At 37.3% G+C, this 8275-nt stretch overlaps 1 long non-coding RNA gene across 1 annotated transcript; it reads right to left on the bottom strand.

Moving 5' to 3' along the window:
• Positions 1-1269: 1269 nt before the first annotated feature.
• LOC149537292 (uncharacterized) lies at positions 1270-3345 on the bottom strand. The gene is made up of 3 exons (XR_016358132.1): positions 3077-3345; positions 2611-2657; positions 1270-1751 (listed from the first exon to the last, which is right to left on the bottom strand). It is a non-coding gene; the product is annotated as an uncharacterized LOC149537292 (long non-coding RNA).
• Between the last annotated feature and the right edge of the window lie 4930 nt (positions 3346-8275).

The following is an 8275-nucleotide window of genomic DNA, read 5'->3' as shown; positions in this document are numbered from 1 at the left end:
AGGTGGATGTGGCATAGAAGTGGCACCTAACTACCATCAATCATGACTTGATAAGGTAGTGGTGGCACTTGTGTCACTCAAGGCATATGCATGTTATTATGAGCTACTTGAATGAGAGTAGTTAGATATACTAATCATCCTTAGCAAAATTAGTAAATAGGTGCAATATTGTACTAAAATATAATACATCTAATGAGAATGAAATATTACACCAAGTAGTTTCATTTAGTAGGAATAACGAATCTACATATATGTACATGTTGGCAAACACTATAATCTTGTTTGACACTAGTATTATTTCTCTAGCCTTTAGCTCTCTATATATTCGCATATCCCATATTTTTAGTACATATATTATATGTATTTGCTCATACTTAGACAGATTAATTTAAGTCTTGTATTTTATCACACATATTTGTGCACTTAATTAAATATAGTCATGGTCCATTTGGATCTAATTTTAAGTCCACCTAGAATCATTTGTGTGATTTTGAGATCGCACCCACATCATAGACACATGCCTTGTTGACATTCAAATTCAAAGTCTAGCCAATATTTTGTTCTATTTTGTTAACATGTTTTGAGTCAACGAGTGCACTTTTATAAAATTTGATATTATGCGTAGTACATCTTTTATGTGTTAATCCGTTAACATTTATTTCACAATATTTAGAATCAACAGATGCTCTCATCCTGAAGTATTAAATGAGAAAATAACAGCGAACATATAAAAGTACTACATTATACTAAAAGAATTAACAAATTTGTATACAACATTCTAGAACCTTTACCTTTTTATCTTCAATCTTTTCACACCCAATTTCAATGATTGACCTAAAAGAACCCAATACGTTGAAATAAAACAATTTAAGTTATATTCATATACATAAAGTTTATTTTCCTTTTCAATAATTGAATAAATCGGTAAGAAGTGATTAGCAAACATGTAGCTTCATGGAAATTTCTATCAGCATTTTGCAGACATTGTTTTAAAGGCTTTTACCCAATTCAGATTGCCATACATAGAGCAAGGCGATACTATCCTACCTTTTGCACAATATTTGTCAAGCTAATTTATTTCATTAACTCCAAGGGTTAAAAAATCTCTGAGCCTTAAGCCCAAGGCCTCATTCACTAGTAGGATTCTCATTTACGCACAATGAACAAGGAGATAAGTTAAAGATGATTATCTCTGTCTCACAAACTATTTATTTAGGTCTCACAGACATCGTTAGAATCTATCTTTCATTCATTCATACAAAACCCACAAAGAAAAAAGTATTAATCATTCATCGAATAATTGGAGAAATGTTTTTCGACCTACACATAGATGTGTAAAGTAGAATTGCTACTACAAAACCATCCTATATATCATACTTTGTGAACATGCTACTCTTCCTTAACAGACTACAAAGCTTCATAGCTTTCACTTGAGACACTCAAGCTTAATACAACTATCTAGATCCAGATAAATCTGTCTATAGAAGTAATATTGTACTACTAAAGGTCAATCCATGTACATACTTATGACTGGTTACTACAGAGTAAACAGACATAGCATTTAAGTTGTGGAAATTCAAGCTTGCACTCATTCATTCCAACTATGGCGAATTCCTTATGGGTGGCTTTGAGCCACCTCCTTCATGGCTTCTATTTGCTCCAGATGGGGGATAGTCCATGCTTTCAATTACACTTCTCCCCTCGACAACTTCTTCATCTACACCTACCCACCATTTCTCATCTTCAACCATCTGTTTCACGTTCAAACATACAGCAGATGTATTAGATTGAAGGCAATTTAAGCCAAAAGACATATCAAACCCTATCAATGAATTTTCTCCATATTGGGGTTTCTTGAATATATATATCATCATGAATATTGGGGTTTCTTGGTTGAACCTAACTACTAATCTTCAAAAAGAAAAAGATTCAGAAACTTTCCTTGAAACTATACAAGGAAATCTCCGATTTGAGCACTTATCCTTGAACAACACTATTTTGAGGACACAGCCACAAAATTCAAGAATTACTGGTTCTTGGCAGCCTGATGAAGAAAATCCCCAAATGGGCAAGTACCAAACCAGGCTGAAGAAAATGTTCAAATGTTTTATCCTGGTTACCAGAATATAGCTCACCTTTCATCCTTGAAATGGTGCCTCAAAGGCTGTAAGGCCTCTAATTTTTCTTTTCTATGTTAGTTTTAACTCCACACTCTAGATTTTGTAAAATTAAGTGTTCACTTGTCATCCCATCTGACAAAAGCATAAAAAGCATTTCATCTAAGAGTGCTCCTTTACGAATGGTCTTGATTGTTGGAAATAAATCACATCTGGATCAAAGATGGACTGACCACAAAAAAGTAAAGTAGCTCTGTATGAAAGTAACCCAGCGGCAAATGGAAGGTCTTAGAAGAAACTTAGCTTGTGAGTAAAAACAAGGTAAAAGAAGAGACTTGATGGTGAATAAAACTCTAAATAAACTAGAAGGCCTGATTTGGTTATGGATTGGAAGAGCTGTAAGTCTGTGTCTCAGCTGGAAGTAAAAATATCAAAACCATCCCATACAAACCATCAGATGAAATTTACTTATTACACTATTCATTGATTGTACCTGACCATTGCTGAAGTATTGTTCATGATCTGCAAGACTGAGGGTCCCTGCCAAAAAAAACCCAAAAATTCCTTGGTTCAATATACTAAATTGAATTATGTCATGGAAGTAACATTATCAGAATTCTACAATTCACTAGTAAATATCAATTTATTTCTGAATTTGATTGTGTGTTTTTAGTATCAATATTTTGAATCACACTCTATAATCTATCATCATAGCATCTAATCTAAAGAATTAGAATCAACATCTTTATATATAGAATTACAAAGTGGGCTTTTCAGGAAATGATATCAAACACAAATTCGCATAGAAACAGCCCAAAGAAATGAGTAAGGGCAATCTTTCAGTGCTAATCCATGGTTTGAGAAGATAAATCTTCAAGAATTGCTGAAGTCCTAGTCATATTTCTATACATTTTAGAGTCAGAATGCCTCATAATAACAAGGATGTCAAAAATACTCACTAGAAAGAGGGACTGCTTGCAATTCATGGAGAAATGAGAGGCCGATTACCCCCACCAAAATGAGGATCAGTAGTCTATTCTTGTGCTGAGACTCCATCGTTTTTAAGGTCAACTTTCTCACAGAAATCTATGGAGAAACTGGGTATTTTTAAATCTATATCTTCACATGGACATGTCAGTTGCTCAGAGATGAGAGGAAGGTAGGAAGTCGGAGGAAACAAAGAAGAAGAGAAATTGAGAATGGTCACAAGAGAAGGTTGACGCGTATCATGTGTACAAAGGTTCAAGGCCATATTTATATATAAATTCTCTGCCCACAAAGTCAATACCATTTTGGAATCTTGCGCACCATGCGAAGTGCCACCAAAGTCGTGCTTTCTACCATGGAAAGACGAACCCAACATTTTTATGTGGCGAACTTCTCACCTCCTCCTTTCAAGCTTGTCTTTTGTTTCCCATTGAACCAACAATCGCTCGTGCTCTATCATTACGCTCACTTTTTTTAGTTGTACCTTTTAGTGTTCTAGTGTCCGCCACTTGTCATTATATTAAGAGGTCACAAGGAAAAATCTTGTATTTTTTATTATAAATATAATTGGAGTTGGCTTAGCGGTGGAGAATGAGTTCTTTAAAAAGGAATGGAAAGGAAAGGGGTTTTATAGTCCACAACACTATGTCATAGTTTTTGGATTTATCTATGGTGATAGTGATATGGGACTTCCTCGTACTCTTTTTCAAGAGGCAATTGGCATTACAAACGAGGCATACATAACTTCCAAAAGAGAGATCACAAATTCAAATCTCATTCTGGGCAAGGTTTGTGTCTCCCGATTTGTGCCCAAGGTATTTTACGAGGTAATTCCTCTCCTAACGTGGTTCTAAATATTTTTACTTTTGAATTTATTTGTCAATAGCTAGAAACCCAAACCCTTATTGGGTATTTTGTGGGTCGCACTCCATCTAAAAGCATGTTGCATGAATGGGTATCCAAGGCCTGGTCCCCCCAGGGAATTTGCCTTGAAGGGGTTCAGAACCTCACTAAGGGGGTTTTTTTGTTTCATTTTGGTAACCCCTCCCAGGCTAAGAGCATTTTCAGCCATGGGCCGTGGACAATTCGCTCGTCTTTGTTTGTTTTTTAGAGATGGTCTCAAGACTTTTGCATCTTGGATGACCGCAAACTTAGGGTTCCAATTTGGATAGAGTTCCCTAGGCTGCCCATCCCTTGTTGATCTTTTCTCCCAGAAATTGCCCAAACTGTGGGCAAAGTGATTTGCCTGGAACCAGACAAATTTTTTAATGTCTACCCTCAGTAGACGGTCTGTGTTGAGGTTGACCTCTCTAGGGCTTAAAGAATAATGTTGACCACCAGAGATTGTGTTGGTTCATGGAGACCACCACAAAAATGTAGAGCACTATCGTTTAAACGTGGCATAAGGACCCCTAAAGATCTTTTCTCTAGAGTTACTATGAGCTTACGGTCGTAGGAGGACATGAAAGTGCAATTCTGGCTCACTTATTCAGATTGGCAGACTTTTGATCTTCTAGTTTTTGTGGTGCCTCCACATTTGTTACATAAAGTGGGCATTCAGTCCTCTCACCCTTGGTGGAAAGATTGGAAGTGGTATCCAAACACCCTGGTAACTAGCTATAAGCCTAGGCTGGGCTACTGATGGCTGGTTCCTCACCTACCCATGGTTGATGTTCTCAACCAATGATGGCATTTGCAATCTTCTCACTGCACTTGGAGTCATAGTTTCTCCACTATGTGGCACACAATTACTAAACCCAAAATTGTGCATTTCGCCTGGTGTATTCTTTTCCAAGGCTTGCCTTTGGGCCCCTAGCTGCAGCACCTAGGAGTTTTGGACCCCTGTTGCCCTTTCTATGGTCAACCAAAGACTTTTTTGCACATTTTTTGGTTCTATAAACGGGCTCACTGTTACTAGCGATGGATCCATGATCTCTTTCGCCCCTTCGGCTCAAAACCTTTTTCTTGGCATATGGTCATTCTGGGTGATAATACTCAGATACCCTTCAAGTATGCCCAGATTTGGCATGCTTTCAGATTGGAGATCTTATTTACCATTTGGAAAGATCGCAACGCAGTTATTTATGCTAACAACACACTTGACATTAATGTGGCTATGTACGCTAAAGCATGTATTTATAACAATATCATGTTGTAGAGCTTTGGAGGTGGCTCACTTATAGGAAGGAGCTTTTGGCTTATTGGGAAAATACCCCCTGCACGGTAGCTCATGTTCCATCGGATTTGGCCTCTGGCAACCATACTCTTCCTTGAGGTTGTCGTTGAGGACATAGCAGTTATGCTCATCGCTCGCACATGCCTCGCTCTCAGCTGCACTGCTCTCCCAATGGTGGTGCTTTTGGTTGGCGCTGCTCTTATGGAGGTTCTGGTGGTTGGCACCACTCTGCCTTGCCTCCCCGGAGGTTTTCTTTGGGGTGGTCCCCAATGGCTCCTCCTAATGCTCTTACTAGCAGTTGGCCCTCTGCACACTCAAACCCCAAGTGGGTGTTTCCCTGGCTGGACTTGGCCATTTCTCCTCCCAGGCCTGAGGGAGAGAAAGATGAAGATAATGTTGTTGCTATTGATGACGGATGGGCTCCCCCTGAGCCGTCTACTCACCCCACCGTCGAGCAGGGCTTTGATGATAAGGATCCTCCCCCCTTGGCTGGTGTTGTGCTGGCAACATGAGGATTTCTATGTTTTCTAATGTTTTCTAAAAGTTTTTTTTGATGAATAGTTGATTTCCGGCCTATGGCCCTATGAACTCACGAGGTGATCATGTTTCCCCGAGCCCTTTTTTTTGTGAATATGTAACTTTATTGTATTTTTTTTTAATATAAGGAAGGGACTATTCATCAAAAAAAAAGGTTTGTTTGTCTCTTTTAAGCACAAATTAGTGCCTCCTATAAAGAAACGAGGCAAATATAGTCACCATACGTAGACCCAAAAGTAGATCTTTGATATCGTGCATTATAAAAACTCCTCTCCTTTCCTTTCCTTCCTTTGTCAAGTTCAAATCCAGGACCATAAGTAGTCCCATTTTATTATTAACCTTATGTAAACTCAACAAATAGATGGTCAATGTTGTGGACTATAGAAGCTCATTTCCTTTTGTTCCAATTTTGTTAAAGCATCCACCTTCCGGAGGGTGCTTTTAGTGTATTTCAGTTTTTTTGTTTAGTTCCTTATCCTCATGGTGTCAAAGGTTTTGCACCTTGTCATCACATTTTCCAAAGTCTATTTCAAAATTGTCATTTTTTTGTATAAATAAGTAAGGTTTGAATCTTTTCCAAGCTGAAATTGTTTGTACACTAGTCTGATGCATACAAATCCATACGTTAATTCATTATTACTCAATAATTTTAAAGTGTTACATTCAATGGTACCATCTAAGTCCACACACAATTGTTCTAGACTAAATCTAAATAACTACTTATGATGCTAGGAGATTCAAATTTAAGTTTGTCGTATTCTTAATCAAGTTTGGGGCATTTATTCTTTTTTGTGAGAAATAGAAATTGCAACTTGGATAGACTCAATGTTATTTTTCTTAAATTCAAAAGTGGACACCCATGAATGAGTTATAGAGTGGTTCTTGTTTTGCGGTTATTACACTAGCTTCAATAGACCATGTAATCGAACTTTTTCCATTTAGCATATTTATGATATTCAAGGAGTCTCCTTCCATCCAGAGGTATCGAAAACTAGTTTCCACTTCTAGCTTCATCGCATTAAGAGCTGCAGTAGCCTCAGCTTTATGACTAGTAGAAGTACCAATAGGTATAGCAATAACATCTATAATATTACCAATGTGATCCCTCAAAACCCCTCCACAACCCGCTTTGCCGGGATTTCCTTTAGCAACACCATCAAAATTCCCTTTAATCCATCGCATAGGAGGAGCCTTCCACTTAGTATTCAGTCTTTGATCTTCTTTCTTCATTTTAAAACCTTTAGTATTCATTGGATTGTCAATTTGGAAATCTTCATTGCACTTTCTTTGGGAATTGGAGATTTCCTTTATTGCTCTGACAATGTTTTGTCCAAGCACCAACTCAAGCATTTCTTTGTTTCTAAAGATTCTATTATTTCTTTCTTTTCAGATTCCCCACTAGAGATGGGGAAGAGTAATTTTTCACATGAAACCAACATCATTATCCTTAGATGGGCAATTCCAACTCTGAAAATAGTGTTTAATATTGTTTTGGTGGACCCAAGTAATATTCTAGAAGTTGAGAATAGAACTCCATACTTTTTTACTATAAGTACATTTTAAAAACAAGTGATCTCTATCTTCATAACCTTCTTTACATAGGCTGCACCGATTAACCACATTAACACCTCCCTTGTGTAGGTTTTTCTGAGTAAGAATTTTATTCTAAAGCAAAATCCAATAAAAAATATTGATTTTTGGAGTAAGACCTTTTATCCAAACTCTAGTCCACAAAGGGCGACTACCTCTCTCCACAGATTTGAACATAGAGGATACTTTGAAATGGCCACTTTCATCAGTACTCCATATCATTTTATCTTCCTTATGGGGGTACAAACAAAAGGCATTCAACATAATCTGGATATTATGAAAATCTTGATTAATATCAACAAGGCTAACCCAACTATTATTATACTAGTAATGTCCCACAAAAGTTCCATACAATTGCTTACATTTATCAATGTGGGTCCTATCCTCAAATTCCTCAATCAGAGGATGATCGAGGATCCAAACATCTTCCCAGAATCTGACCTTCTACCCATTTCCAACTTTCCATGAGCATCCTTTACTTAAGATGTTCTTAGCTCTTTGCACAGCCCCCCAAATAGTAGAAGGGGATAGAACATCAGGAGATGACAAAAAATTAGATAAAGAAGAAGCATTAAAAGGGTATTTATGTTTCCATATAGTGCTCCATTCCTTATCATCATGATACACTCTCCATCCCTATTTGGCAAGAAGAGCTTTATTCATACTTTGCACTAACCTGATTCCAAAACCACCCTCTCTGATAGGCTTACAAATTTGATCCCAAGCTATCAGAGTCATTCTCTTCCTTTCTTTAGTGCTAGACTAGAGAAAATTCCTTTGGATTTTGTCAATAGTAACTGCAAATTTTGCTGGAATTCTGAAGAGACTCAAAGCATAAGTAGGGATTCTTTGGAGACAAGTAAGGAGA

Source organism: Cupressus sempervirens, chromosome 10, assembly GCF_028749045.1.
Source record: "Cupressus sempervirens isolate cs-2001-9-10 chromosome 10, ASM2874904v1, whole genome shotgun sequence".
Taxonomy (NCBI): domain Eukaryota; kingdom Viridiplantae; phylum Streptophyta; class Pinopsida; order Cupressales; family Cupressaceae; genus Cupressus; species Cupressus sempervirens.
Note: the sequence above shows the minus strand (reverse complement) of the source record. Positions and strands in the feature narration are given on the sequence as shown.